This window comes from Peromyscus maniculatus, chromosome 7 (assembly GCF_049852395.1).
Source record: "Peromyscus maniculatus bairdii isolate BWxNUB_F1_BW_parent chromosome 7, HU_Pman_BW_mat_3.1, whole genome shotgun sequence".
Lineage (NCBI taxonomy): Eukaryota > Metazoa > Chordata > Mammalia > Rodentia > Cricetidae > Peromyscus > Peromyscus maniculatus.
In genome coordinates this window covers 72,014,971-72,030,476 of record NC_134858.1, presented here as the reverse complement: position 1 = coordinate 72,030,476, position 15,506 = coordinate 72,014,971, and positions in this window count along the sequence as shown.

Genomic DNA, 15,506 nt, shown 5'->3' with positions numbered 1-15,506 from the left:
CAACACAATAACATACATAATCCAGACTCCTGACTCCGCCCTTCCTCTTCCCAGAATTCTCCTAGTCTGGTCGCCCCACATATACTTCCCACCTGGCTACTGGCCAATCAGCATTTTATTAAACCAATTCAAGTGACAAATCTTTACAGTGTACAAGAGTATTATCCTACAGCATGCACACACACACACACACACACACATACACACACATGCATATGCACATGCACATGCACACAGAAAGAGAGGGGGGAATTCAAATGTAGTTGCCATATAATAGGGGAGACAATACCCCATATAGGCACCATATGTTACCAAGTAAATCCTTCAGTAAGAGGAACAAGTCACATCTTTTCGAGTCCTTTGCCAAGAGACTCAAATGCAGAGAGTGAGAGACTTTGGTGTGCATCCCAAATGGTATATCTTTACCGTATCCCTCCCCTCAAGGCTCAGGGATCCATGTAGAAGACTGGGTAGAGATGCAGTAGTAAGAGCCAGAGGTGGTGCAAGGCTTTAAGGAAACAGCATTTTCTAGACACAACAAGGCATATGTACAAATGAACTCACTGAGACTATAACAACATGCACAAGACCTACAGAAGCTCAAGCCACGCGAAATCCCAGCATGGAGGAAGAGAAGGGGGCCACAAACTCCCAGCTCTAGTCAAAACTCTATTCCCCAAAATAGCTGCTGAGTACAGCAACCATTCCAGGGCAGGCCTTATGTGCAGGAACACTAACTGAACTCCATGTTTTAAGGAGAGATGGAGGATGAAGGCTAGCCTGGGGCAGTAGCTGGACAATAGTAATCATAAAGTCAGTCAGTGCAAACTTGTAGCACATTCCTCACTCTTCAGCATCAAAGAAACAAACCAAAACTGCTTTACACTGGAGGGTCAGTTCCAATGGTCCTGAAACCGATGGTCTGAGAGAGTGCAACCGAAAAGGAGAGTGGGTTGAGCAACCCACAGCGAATGCCCTCTTCTGGGAAGCAGACTTGATTAACTACGAAAGCTATGAGATTAGGTGTTGCCTCAAACTGTTAAAAGATATGGGACCATATGTTTTAATGATGATTTTACTTCAGCAGGAAAATGCCCAGAGATGTAGCTCAGTTCATAGAGTGCTTTCCTGGAACACATAAAATCCTGGGTTCCAGCCATGGCAGTGAATAAGCCAGGCATGGTAGTTTCTACTACCATGATTACAAGAAGCCTGTAATCCCAGCACTTGGGTAGTGGTAGCAGGAAGATCAGGAGTTCAAGGTCATCCTGTTACATGGAAAGTTCAAGGCTAGTCTGAACTTCATGAGACCCAGTCTCAAAAAACAACCATTCAACCTAACAACCAGCTAGTCTACCAACCTACCAACAATATAAAAATAACAAAAAAGATGATTTCTAGAGGGGCTGGAGAGATGACTCAGAGTTTAAGAGCACTGACTGCTCTTCCAGAGGTCTTGAGTTCAATTCCCAGCAACCACATGGTGGCTCACAACCATCTGTAATGAGATCTCGTGCCCTCTTCTGGCCTGCAGACATACATGCAGACAGAACACTGTATACATAATAAATAAATAAATAAATAAATAAATAAATAAATAAATAAATAAGTAAATAAATAAATATTTTTTTAAAAAAGATAGTTTCTATGTAGTTTGAGGGCCCATGCTCTAAGTAAAGATGTTTAAGTTATCAAAAGGCTTTGACAATTTCTTTCCAAGACCTGCTACAGTTCCTCAGTATAGTGTCTTTTTCTGCCATTTGGAGTCTGTTCACAGTCAACCCCAAACAACGTGTTTCCCTTGTATTTCCTGGGAATATTTTTAGGAACCTGGACAACACAGTGTTCTTCAAGTTGACAGTTACAAATGGCTTCATCTCTAGCCACATCTTCATGACCTCAATTACCACATTAAAATATTGTTAGCAAATTAAAATTCAAACAGCATTTATTACAGGGGATTAAGTATATTTTACAAGTAATTTACATATTGTCACTGACTCTGTGCCAGTTGCTTACAATTTTGGCCTTGTTTGTGGGAGAGCAGCCAGCTCTAATGCATAGGACAGAGGACAGAGACATCATTCATCAGGAGGCTTTCTTTCTCTGACTGCAGGGTATTTGGAGAAATGCGGCAGCATGCCATAATCCAGTGCAGGTGATCAGCCTGGCTCTTCGGCATATTTTAGTTTTGAAGAAGGTATAGTACTCGTTCCCCACGTTTAGCTTCTAGGGCAATGAACTGAATACCAGTAAATACTTGGGGACTGAAGGAAAGAGGATGGGTTTCCAGTTTGTAAATTTGAACCATTCTCAAAAATCACCCTTAATCTTTGACCATTTTTCATGTGTGTGTGTGTGTGTGTGTGTGTGTGTGTGTGTGTGTGTGTATGTGTAAGTGTGTGTGTGTTGCCATCTACCATTTTTGTATAAAACAGTCTCTCACTAATGCGGACTCACCAAGTAAACTAGCTCCAGAGATCTGCCTTTTTCCACTTCCCCATTGCTGGAATTACAAACATATACCACCACATCTGTTTTGTTCATTTATGTGTTTTGGACCCCTCCAAAACAAGGTCTCACTATGTATCTCTGGCTGTCCCCGAACTCTCTAGTAGACCAGGCTGGCCTCAAACCCATAGAGATCCTGCTGCCTCTGCCTCCTGAGTGCTGGAATTAAAGGTGTATGCTGCTATATCCAAGCCAACACCTAACTCTTCAAGACATGGGTTTGGGGGGTTGAACTTGGGCCTTCATGCTTGTATAGCATGCACGTTGTACATGTAGCCATGTTCCCAGCCAACATGTCAACTTTTCATAATTTCATCTTTCTGCTCAAGGCTCCAGGCAGCATGGTTTTGGAGAGCATAGGAGTGGAGTGAGACTGGGTTCGAATTCTGACCCTAGTGTATTTTAGCTGAGTGACCTTAAGCAGTTCAGTCTTTCTGCACCTTGATTCTCCTGGGTTTAAAAACAGGACTAATTATGCTGCACACCTCCTAGAGCGGGTTTGAGGTTTAGATGGGTTAAAACAACAGTGTCCCACATAATCAGCGCCAGAGAAGCTGTGGCTCTTTACGCCGAGCTCTGCATTGTTCTGTGCGGTGTATTTCTGTCCCTGCTTCCTCTCCTTTCGGTTACAGCATTGATGGTAGCTCTGCTCTTCCAGACAAGCTGTCGTTTTGCAGTGAGCACGCACTCAGAATCGGTGGTTTCCAGTGTGCTTCAGTTTTGTTGAATGGAGTCAGGAGAGGAGAGATTCTGGCCTTGTTGATAGAGCCAAGATGGCAGGGTCCTTGAGAATCTGAACCTTGGTGCTCTGCTCTTTCAAGACTCACAGCCCATTTGGTAGTTGCTATAGCTTTCTTCATGAGAACAACTGGTAAACCCAACCTAATTCAGTCTTTTCCTGTGTGGAGAGAACAGGGAGGATTTCACACTTGGTAACCCATAACTTAGGTTTTTTTTCCTACTGTGATTCTTATTAGAGCAATGGAGTTCCTCAAAAGCAGTGGATCTGAACTTGTGCCCCGAGGCCCAGCATCACAGAGGATAGGCAGAAATGGGAGTTCTCAGTTTCCCCTAGACCTGAGGAGTCAGAAACTCCTTCCACAGGTCTCATCTACCTGCGGACGTTTGAGAAACTGCTCCAAAGGGCCAAGGGCGGTGGTGGTTCCCCAGGTTGGAACACAGCAGCCGTAACTCCTCCCGACACTGAAGGTACCTCAGGCACCCTCAAAAGCAGCCGAGGGTTGCTGTACAAACATCGTGGGGTAACTGCTCTGAGCTAAGGTGCAGTGGTAGATGCCTTTGGTAGATGAGGTCATTCAAGTTTCACCAAAGTTATAATAAAATGTTCTCTTTTGCTGAGGGCCACTAGTGAGCATCCTCATGTGAAAATCAGTTTGGGGGCTAGAGAAATGACTTAGCCTTTGAAAGTGCTTTTTGCTCTTGTAGAAGACCTGGGTTCTGTTCCCAGCACAAACATTGGACAGTTCACCACTGCCGGTACATCCAAACTCCAAAAAGTTGTATTTCTGGTCTCCTCCGGCACCAGGACACATATTCGCATAGCCACACACATACACATAATTTAAAAATAATAAGATAAAGCTTTTTTAAAAAAAGAAAGTAACCAAGTCATATTAGAAGCTAGAATGAGGACCAGGGCTGGAGCAAAGGGAGGAGGTGGGAGAGAAAAATGGGGGTGAATAGGGTCCAAAGATATAATATGTGTAACGTGAAAATGTCACATATAACCTATTAGTTTGTATAATTAACTTATGTTAATCTTAAAAAGAAAAAACAGAATCATATGATATATGCCGTAGAACTGGTTATGTGGGAAAAGTCAGTTTGCTGAGTGGAATGAAGGGCGGAAGGGATAGCAGTAGCATGGAGTCCTTTCTAGGCATGAGGCCAGAACCTTGTTGGCAGTTCCAAGCGAGCATAACCCCTGTGAAAAAAATCATTAAATTAGGCAAAGATCCAATGGGCTTAAATTTTCTGTTTTTGATTGCTTGCTGTGAGGGACACGATGGCATGATTTAAAATGGTGATTTAATGTGGGAAGAGGCGAGGGACTCTGAAGCCCCAATAGCACGGCCATATAGTTCTAATCAAATTAGTCCATTATGTGCAAATTGATTGCTGGTGGCTAGATTTACATGATGTTTATGATATCGGAATATCTGACAAAAATTGATGTCAATATTTATGCCTCTATAAATTACTCATGCAGCACTGTTATGATGGCTTCTAATCAAAGTGGAACCAAACTAATTGACCTTTAAATCCAGAGGACTTTGTAACCCAAAGCTCACTCATACTGGGACAAGAGACTGCTCTCCACGGAGGAAGGAGCCTTAGGAGTGCTGTAATGTCCTTCTCTGAAAAATTAATTGTGCATTCTGCAGGAGCTGATCCCAATAAACCACGACTTGTAGATGTGCCTCAACCCCATCTGTTTTTGAACTGCTGCCGTGAAAGTCTATGACAACCAGAATTAAGGCTTGATGCTCAGGTCATTGGAATGTTGCTTTTCTGTTGTTTTCCGTTTTTTATTATTTGCTTATGTATATGCGTTTGTTTCCACGTGTGTGTGTGCATATGTGTGCAGGTGTCAACATAGGCCAGAAGAGGGTATCAGAAACTTTGGAAGTGGAGTTACAGGTGGTTGTGAGCTGCCCAATGTGAGTGCTGGGAACCAAATTCAGGCCCTCTGGAAGAGCAGCAAATGTTCTTAATGCTGAGCCATCTCTCCACTCCTGTTTGTCAGGTTTTTTTTTTTTTTTAAGACAGGAAATGCTTACTCTTTTCCTTTAAAGGTGAAGTGAGATAACTGATCACAGAACCTCATTTTTATTTATTTATTATTTATTTTTGTGTGTCTGTGCATGCGTGTGTGCATATTTATGTGTGTACGTGGCTGACATCTAGAGGACAACCTTGGATGTCATTCCTCATGTACGTAAATTTCTGAGTCAGGGTCTCTCAGTGGCTCTGAATTTGTCAGGTGTGCTAGGCTGGCGGGTCAGTGAGCCACCGTGATCTGCCTGTCTCTGTCTCCCCAGCTCTGGGATTATAAGCGTACACCACCATGCTCTGTATTTTAAAATGTGAGTGGTAGGGATTGAACGCAGGTCCTCATGTTTACAACGTAACCACTTCACTGACTGAGTTGTTTGCCCAAACCCTCTCTTTTTTAAATGTAAAAATATTTTATTTTTATTTGGGAATAATAGGTTTACTGAAAAATGATAGACTTGGTGCTCTTTGATGGGAGAGATTTCAGTTTATTCATTTATTTTTGTGATCTCACTGTATAAGGAGCACAGACCCAGCATAAAGTATTAAGCTAGGATTAGTTTTATTTCCAGGAAGCCTTCAGAAAGCTTAGAGCAGCGAGGAACACCTGCATTTTACCTCCTACAAGGTTTCATTTTTTTCCCAGATGGAGCATGACCTTGGTTTCCCTAGCCTTCTGTTAGTAGCAAGCCAACCTGGGTTTTGATTATTTTTTTCAAAGCATAGTCAATTGAAACATTGTTCTTCAGCTATCTCCCATTAAGAACACTAACTGAAAGAATGAATTTGGGGAATGTACGTACCAAAGGGATGAAACCTGGTCAGAACATCAGGATTCTAGTGCTGTGTCCTTGAGCAAACTTCTGGCTGAAGTTTTGGCTTCCACAAGTATAAAATAATCTATTCTGGTAGATTCCTATCAGGTTGGAAGTGGAACTGGTTCCCTTCCAAGCCTGCAGTGGTTCGAGACTGCCCTGCACAGCTGATCCCTACCTTGCCGCTTACCACCACAATGACAAACAAGTGAAGGCAATGGGCTGAAGTTATTACACACACTCTGTGTCCTTTGATGAATGCAATCGACTAAAGACCCCTCGCGAATTTGAAGTTCATCGGTCACGTCTTTGACGAGCGCGCACATTTTCACCACTCAACTCCAAATCCTTCTTGTCTTGTACTGAAAAGATTTCTATCTGCATTTTGGAGAGGGCTGCTTGGTCTGGTTAGAAAACCTCATTACTTTTCTTACGGCAGACTCAGTGGAGCCTTCTCTCTTGAATTGAATCATACGATTCTCTATTAGGCAGACATTTAATACTATATCGCCTATATTGCTCAGTATTCTTCTCTGTTCTTTTATTTGCCCTTTGGAAATGCCTCAGGAGAAGCAATTTAAAGATGATATTTCTTTCAAATAATCCTCCTGTCTCGGGAAAGCAGTGTTCTAAAGATAATTATTTAAACAAACTATACTACCTAATTTTCTAATATTTATCAATTTAAACTCCCTCAAATGGTGCATAGGGAGAATAAATAATTAAGTGATCAGAAAATAATATACATTAAAGACATACTTGAAAAATTCTTTCAGGATGATGAGTGCTTACCAGGTTTTCCTAAATTGCTCTAGCCGTCTACTTGTTATCTATAGGTTAAAGGTCATCCCATAATCCCTTATGAACAACACATAACTTCCATTACTAGATACCTATGTTTATTGAATGAGATGAGAGACTATTAAAACAATTATATAATTATCTCACAAAAATATTTGAGAAGCAGGTGTGACATGGTTAAATATTATTTTTAAGTTAAACACCATCCTAGAAAGACCTTGCCCACCTCCAGATTTCCGTGGTTGTAGTAAATTCACAATTCAGATAGTCTGACTTTCTATTGATGAGTGATAAATGACACCCTTTAGTAGACAGGACAAAGCACCGTTTTGCTGCTGTGGTGGTTTTCTGAGTGCAGAATGGGGCGACACTCACCTGGGTGGGTCATTTTGGATCTTGTAGCATCAGCCGCCATTCATTTTACACATCCCTGTCTACTTCTCAGGGACTTACATAGTAACTTTTCTCACTGCTGCAACAGAATATCCAACAAAAACAAGTGAAGTGGGGGAGGAAATGGATCATTTCAGCTCACAGTTGGAGAGTACACTCATCAGGTGGGGAAGGCAGGGCCTCAGGAGCATGTGGAGCCTGGTCACAGTGCATATGTAGTCAACAGAACCCAGCTTCTTTGACCTTCCACCATGGACTGACTGAAGATCAGCATCTCTCTAGGAATCGTTTTGGTCTTCTGCCTCAGCGGGAAGCTGAGGCTTCTGGACCCGAGGACTGGGTAGCTCCTTATGCGCCCCCCCCTCCAGCATTCAGGCATCACCGGACTTTGCAGCCTGTATCATGTAAGGCAAGCTAATCTGTCCTCGTTGGAACGAGTGCTCACTTACTGGTTCTCTTCCTTTAGAACATGCTCCTTTGCGTTCCTAGTCTTGGCTCACAGCTCTGCTGTGCTGTCTAACTGTGGTCTTGGTTCTTACCTTAGAACTCAAACTGTCTACCTCATTCTTCATCCGGGACTTGGTTCCCACTGAACTTCATGCTGGAAGCATGGATCTAGAGTCTTTCTGTTGTTCTTTGCCCATGACAGAGCATCATCCCCCCACCCCCCACTGAAGATTCTCCTGGCCATCCTCTAAGCGGCTCCCTGTCAGTCCTGTCTGTGACATGCTCTGGTCCTGCTTAGCACTTAACTCCATCTAAGTATTTTTTTGTTTTGTTTGCCTTTTATTCATTTGCTGACAGTGTCATTTTTATATAGCTAGGTTCTAGTACCTGGTACCAATTTATCTGGGTAAGAGTACAGCACCTATCAGTTATATAAATGAAATAACCACGCAGATAAATGAAAAATGTGTTTGCCTTTATGTTACTGGTTCTGTAGTGACAAAGTCAAAGTGTGTCTGAAATACACACACACACACACACACACACACACACACACACACACACACACACGGGGGTGGGGGTGGGGAGAGAGAGCAAAACTGATTATTTCTCAGCCTAAAAAGACAGAGAACAAGATCTTATTTCTTTATTTCATTTTGACAGTTCCCAAAAATAACAGAGAAAGTATTTGGAATGAAATATACCAAGACGCTCGCTCATATCAGGGGCCGCCTCGTGGAATCACAGAGTCAGATATTACTCTTTCCTGCCCTTGCTTCTCAAGCATCTGAAAAACGAGCATTTATTTTCATGCACGAAGGCATGAGAAGTTCCATTCCGGAAATATGTAATGCTTGTGACCACGACCTCTTTTCTCCTCGTCACTAGCTAAGCAGGGTCACTGTCAAGGACCTCTTCTCCAATCAGGCTATAGGACAGGACAGCTGAGTGAGGGGGGTGCAGCAGTCCTTCGGCACCAGTTCTGAGTGTGAAGAAGACCTTTTCTGTTTGCTTGTCTTTCAGTCTGCGTAGTTTTGAGACAGTAATATTTTATTGACTTATGTCCTGCAGAGTTCCACTGTTTTTCTTTTTTGATTTCAATAGGCAATAGATTGGGCGACACAAAAATACCATTATTATTATTATTTGCTGTTTCTGATCTGCAACAATGGCTAAAACCTTCAGTATCAGCTACAGAGGTAGCAGCAGCTCCCTGTGATTTTTGACCTACTATGTACCAGGCCCTCGATTTTGTAATTTGTAGGCCGTGTTGATGTATGTCTTTAAATAAGTGACAGTTTCCAGCCAGAGTCCATTGTCAGAAACAGTAAGCTTCCCCAGCAATCCAGAGAGGGCTAGGTTCAGGAACAGGGGAAAGGCGTTTTGTAGTGTGTCACACAAGAGTGATGGTGTCTCCCCGTGTGCTTTAAAACGTGTCGGTGATACTTTATCTTGCAATGACACCTGATGGCTCACCAGCTTTCTCTCATTCGTTATCTGATTTAATCCTCGGGATCTAAGAGGGAGATAATCTCATTCTCATTTTGCTGATTTACAAGAGGAGGCGGCTAGGAAGTGGAAGAACTGGCCTGTGAATCGGAAACCCTTGTGGCAAAGAAAAATCAGTGGTAAATAAGTGTGCCAAAGGAAATCTTAACTTTGTAGAATTGTGCTATTGCCGAGAATTGATGTTTAAAACTCTAACTTATTTCTAAAGGTAATTTTTATCAAATGTTTACTTTTATTTCTTTTACGTTATATATATATTCATCACAACTATTTTTCACAAATAATCAATGTTTTAAATATTATGCAGTTATGAATTATTCACACACATATATGTACACACACATCTTTGAACTAACAAAAGAGCAGTCCATTTTTAGGACCAATGTTTCTGGCAAAAACAGGAATTGATTTGAAATTGAAATGCAATTGAAATTCTATAGAGCAGTCTGTGGAGTATGGATTTGCGAAAGGACTATTTTCCAAAATGCATATTAGTATTTGAGGAAAGAATCTTTTATTCTTCGACGTCCTTGAAAGAGACCTAGGCTGGGAAGGATTTCCCCTCTTTGAATCTCTCAGTGATGTCATTTTAAGTGAAATAACCACTCAGAGCGATGGGGACCGTCATCTGTAGCTTTTGCGGGCAGTGCAGCCCCAGGAGTCAAGCTGGACAATTTGCTTCCCATCTAGAGAAAGACACGTTTGTTAATACAATATGAGGAATGGATTCAGATTCCGGTGGGGCTGCACTCTACAACCCAGAGGCAGAGCCTCTTCTTAGCTAATAAATAAACCCTGAATTGAAGTTTGGAGGTCAGGGATTTGAGAAAAACCCCACCAGAACTGCTCACTTCACTCTTATGCCACGTCTCTTTGATGTTTTCCTCCTTGTTTGGAGCCATGTAAATAGCAGCTGGACTGTAGCAGCCCTTTCTTGTATTGCAGTGAACTGCACCACCAAGGAGGAGTGTGAAAGCCACTTGAGAGTTTTCTCTGTACAATTCCAATAAGGATCGTATGCCCTTAAGGAAATTTAAAACAACAACAACAACAAATCCCTTTCATTTTCATGTCTTGGTCTTGTAAATGTTTACCAGAGGGGGAGAAATTGTACCGGAAAATACATTTCTGATTCTCTCCCCCAAATACCCTATTTTGTCTCTGTAGAAAACAGATTTGGTGTTGTTTCAGAATGGCCGGCATGTGTTAGGGATACTTCTGAAAGTACTTGGGGGAATCTGTTTTATAAATCAACATTTGAATGAGACTGTTTATTGAATGAGCATGAGAATGTTTCTGGGGGGTCAACAGTCAATATTCTACAGTCTCATCTACCATTATAATTTTGAATGAGATCTATTTAACCTTTGAAAATTTGAAAGGTCTTGATTTGTTGTTGTATACTATAGGTATGTTTGGGAATGTCTATTCATTTTCACGTGGAAAGGCTTTTTTTCTCCCTAATGGTCTTTCCTTAACAGTGTCCCAGTTCCAAGCTTCATCTGTGAGCTGGGATGTACTGGACATTGTTTTTAATAGGTCAACAAAATGACGGATGGATCTGAGCCAAGCTACAGCAGAGGGCATCCATCCTCTGTTGAAGTAGCTGAAAGGACAAATTAATATGGACATCACAATGCTGAGCTGGGCTGTCTTTCTTTGCAAAGGCTGAGGTGGATTACCAAAATGAGGCAGGTACCCTTTTCGATATCTGAAACTGGCTGGCCATGTGAGCAGGAGGCATGGAGGATGACCTAGACGAGAATTCAAACAGTGGCAATGGTGTAGGCTCCATCTTCAGCACAGAAGCCCTCACGTCTCAGGAACCCTGTAGAGGCCAACATTTAGGAAATGGCATGCCACTGTCATCATTCATCTGTGGCTCAATTTTAAAGTTTGCCATTCCCTCCCAAAACCCACCTTTGATGCTTTTATGGAATTCTAAGTAGGGTATGTTTTTACAAGATCGCTTCCATATATTTTTCGTATGGTGTGGGGGGGGGGATTGTGACTCTTGCTTCAAAGCTTCTTAGTGTGGGAAAAACACAAAACTTGACATGTTGAAGCAAAACTGTGGGGCTGAGGGGGTAGCTCCAGGAGTTGAAGCACTTGCCTGCAGTAGTGAGCAGGAAGACCAGAGCTCAAACCCCCAGGACCTACGTAAATGCAGGATGAGCTTGAGAGCCACCTGCCATTTCAGCTTTGGGGGGAGGAAACCAGATCCCTGGAACAAGTTGACAGGACCAGCTGTGTCTACAAGCTCTGGGTTTGATTGACAGACTTGTGAAAGAGGGATCAAAGATTTCTAGCATCAACCTTGGGCCTCCACAGACAAACACACGTGAACCTGCACCTGAATACACGTGTGCACCCATACATACATATGCACACATACCATACACACATACACGTGGAAAGAAGAAAAATCAAGACCTGTAAAACTCCTATTAGCCATTGGAAAAAAACGATCAATTTTCTTTAGTCTAAAACCTAAAGTACTTCACATCAGCCTTAGTTTTCTTATGGCATACTCTGTAGCCCAAGTGCTAAAAGAAAATGTGGCCGCCATTTTCCCAACTTTAAATTAGAGTTCAGACTTTCTTGGGTGATGAAAGCAGAAAATCAGGCAGAATAATATTCTCCATGCCTACGACTTGGCCACCAATCAAAACCTCTGGTATTTCCTTGTCACAATACAGATGTTGTTTATTGGACCATGCGTTCATAGCTCATGGCTTAAAATTTATGTTGGTTATTAGACCCAACTGTAAATTATTAGAAGACAACACAAATTATATTTTCACACGTATTTTCTTTTCTTTTTTTTTTTTTTTTTTAAAAAAAAAAAAGGTTTCGTTTTTAACTATGTATCTGTGTTTGTGTGGGTTTATGCACGTGAGTGTAGGCACGTGTGGGGGCCAGAAGAGGGAGTTGGGTCACCTGGAGCTGAGTTTACAGAGTTGTGGGCTGCCTGACACCAGTGCTGAGAACTGAACTTGAGCTCTCTGCAGGAACAATGCATACGCTTGGCTGCTGAACCATTTCTCCAGCCCCACCCCATCTTTTCTCTGTTAATACAGAGTCATCTAGTCCTCTTGCCACCACCTCTGTCCCCTGTTTCTTTCCCTGTCTCCCTAATCAAGACAACTCTGCTCATGCCTAGGATGATCTGCCCACATGGAGACACTTCACACAGACATACCTGCAATGTCCCAGCTCTTTTGCTACTGAAGGTAAAAATGTTATGAGGCCAAGTTTCAGAGATTAGAACATGGATCTTAAGGGCCTGTTATTCAGCCTCCTGCAGAACGTCCCCAGAAATCACCTAAGGCCAACTTAAAAGTGCACCCTGCAGAAGGACTTGTGCATCTCCAAGCATGCCTGCTGCAACCAATAGAAGAGTAGTCTAAACGGAACGCACAGAGTCTATAGACATCAGCCTAAAGCTATGAGAAACCAGACCACGGGGCCGCTGCCTACACTTCTCCCTCAGCTCTCCAGAGTGAGGCAGAGACACGCATGCAGCCTGTTTTCTTTTGATGGCTGCCCTCTACCCCATTATCCTCACTGCCAGTTTTGTCCCTCAAAACCCCGAATGTAGATGGATTTTCAACCCATGCTCTTACTTTACTCAGGCCATAGGCTATGTCTTCTGTTTCCCATTAAAATTCTGATTACAGGCAACCAGAACTGACATACTTCTCCAGGCCAAATGCTGTTTCCAAACCTCATTCTTTTAGATCAGTGCTCCATGTATTTCCTTTCTGGGTCCAAGCAATCTTACTTTTCTATCAGTATAGCCAATACTTTATTTTTATAGAGAATGCTATATTCAGTTTTTCTTCACATGTAAATATGTATGTGTGTGTGTGTGTGTGTGTGTGTGTGTGTATACATGTGTGTGCAGAGATCTGTGTTGGGTAGCTTCTTCAGTCAGTCTCTACCATATTTATTTATTTTCATTAAAAAATTATTTATATGAGTGGTTGGCCTGTGTGTATGAATGTGCACCACAGGTATGCCTGTTGACCAGAGATGTAAGGAGGAAGCATTGGATCCTCTGGAACTGGGATTAAGATGGTTCTGAGCCATTATGTGTGTGCTGAAAATTGAACCAAGTCCTCTGGAAGAACTGCAATTACTCTTACCTGCTGAGCTATCTCTCCAGCCCTATAATTATCTGTTTATTTGTGTGTGTGGGGGGGCAGGATCTCCCACTTAACCCGAGCTTACTGTAGGCCAGGCTGGGTGGTTGTCCATTGAGCTCCAGGTATCCGGCCCTCTCTTCCTTCCCAGGACTGGGGTTACACACATGCACTGCTGCACTAGGCCTTAGGTGGGTGCTGGGGATTGAACTCAGGCCCTCATGCTTGCATGGAAGCACTTTGCTGGCTGAATCGTCTGCCTAGCTCGTATATTCAGGTTTTGTTGTTGTTTTCAGTCTGGAGATCCCTCTACAGAGTACCTGGGTCCCCGACACCCCCGCCCAGGGTACCTTGTGCCAGACCTCTCTTCAGCAGACCCAGTACCGTGACTCCTCTCCTTTCCTTTGGGGCAGCCTGAATCATGAGATGTTGAACAGCTATGTGGCCACTGCTGCTGATGAGCCATCACTGTGGAGGAACTTCAGGTTCTTCTGAAGCTCATGAAGGAAAGGCAAATTCAATGACCCGTTGGTTCCCTTCTCATCCCATGTTCTTTGATTCTAAAGTCAGAACCCAAAGTTTACCTCTTTCCCTGAGCACATTCTCCGTACTCTTTGTTGCATAGGATTATTCTCTGAGCCAAACAACAGCTATCATGAGGCATTAACCTGTGTCCACTTGCAAGACATCACCCCAGCTGGGCTTGTTGGCCGTTTATACCCCTAAATAGAGGGGCAGGGAGGGTCCTAAGACCCTCACCTGAGTATCCAGCCACTCTGCTCCATACCACCTGTTGTAGGCAACTCTCCCCTAACTGTTCACGGCCTTGGGGAGGAGCCAGAGTGTATAGGCTGGGGAAGTCTAGGGGAGGGTGCTCCACCTATGAAGCTATGGGACAGCCCTCATTCCTACTGGGTAAAGACTTTCTGTTGTGGCCCTTTGGGGGAAGAACACTCACTCACCCCTGTAAGTAACTTATGCTATGTACATAAGCCCAACAAACTCATTGCCCTCCCCCTCTCCCTCCGCCAATGAACTTTAGTGGAATTGGGCCTCAGTTTGTTTTGGGGACCTTAGGAGGAGGAAGTGTTATTTATGTCTCCCCCAAGGAAGGAAATTTAGCAACATCCTTCATGAAGATAGGCAAAAGAATTTTATGAAAATTCCTTTATATAAGGCTTGGTACACCCTCAATGAATGTTATCCATTACTTAGTTATGATCACGGGGTGAGTGAAGTGGCCATTACTCATTTCTTTGATGATTTTACTTCTGTGTGTTCACTGATGAGAATTATTGGGCATTCATAGCTCTGGGAAGATTTTCTAATCTGTATAAACTGTATCTCAATGCTGTCTGCACATTGAGTGGAACTGACGAACCTCCCTCCTGATGCTGACCTTCATCAGCAGGTGAACCCCAAGCCACAGAATGGGGACCAAAATCTACATGTGCAAAAAAAAGATGAGGAAGAAAAAAAATCTCAGCTCTGCAACCACAGGCTGGGCCAGGCTTCCCCCAGAGAGGCTGGTACCCTGAACTGGAGGAAGGTCCAGTTATTGTGATGGATGTGTTAGGGATGCAGCATGCTCATGTAGCGAAGAGGGTGATTCCGAGCCTATTACTCTAGCTAGCAATCTGGTGTCCCACATGTATTTGTCTCAGTAAGAATCCTAGAGAGAAATAAAGCATTCTAGGAAGCTAAGACAAAGAAATATTCATGTGAGGAGGAGACAGTGGCAAGGTGGAGTGGTGAGAGCCAGAGGAGGGTGTTGAAAAGGGGGAGACTCAAACTGGGGAGAAAGAGCACAAGGTGACCACAGGAAGAACAGGGAAGGGAGAAAGGGCTGAGTGGCAAAGGGCAATCCTGGGTGTATGTGACCACTTCCAGGAAAGCAGTTATGAGGTGACACCCATCTCCTATTCCTCCTCTCTTCTGATGTCTGTTATTAGATGGATTTAGTTGGACACCAGCCAGCAAGGGGGCTGGGCAATGCCTCCACCAGCAGATAATGCAAAGAGTTCAGAGGGAGTAGCTACCCTTTGCTTCCCCAGCTTTCCTATTGCCTTTCAGCTGTGTGTGCGTGTGC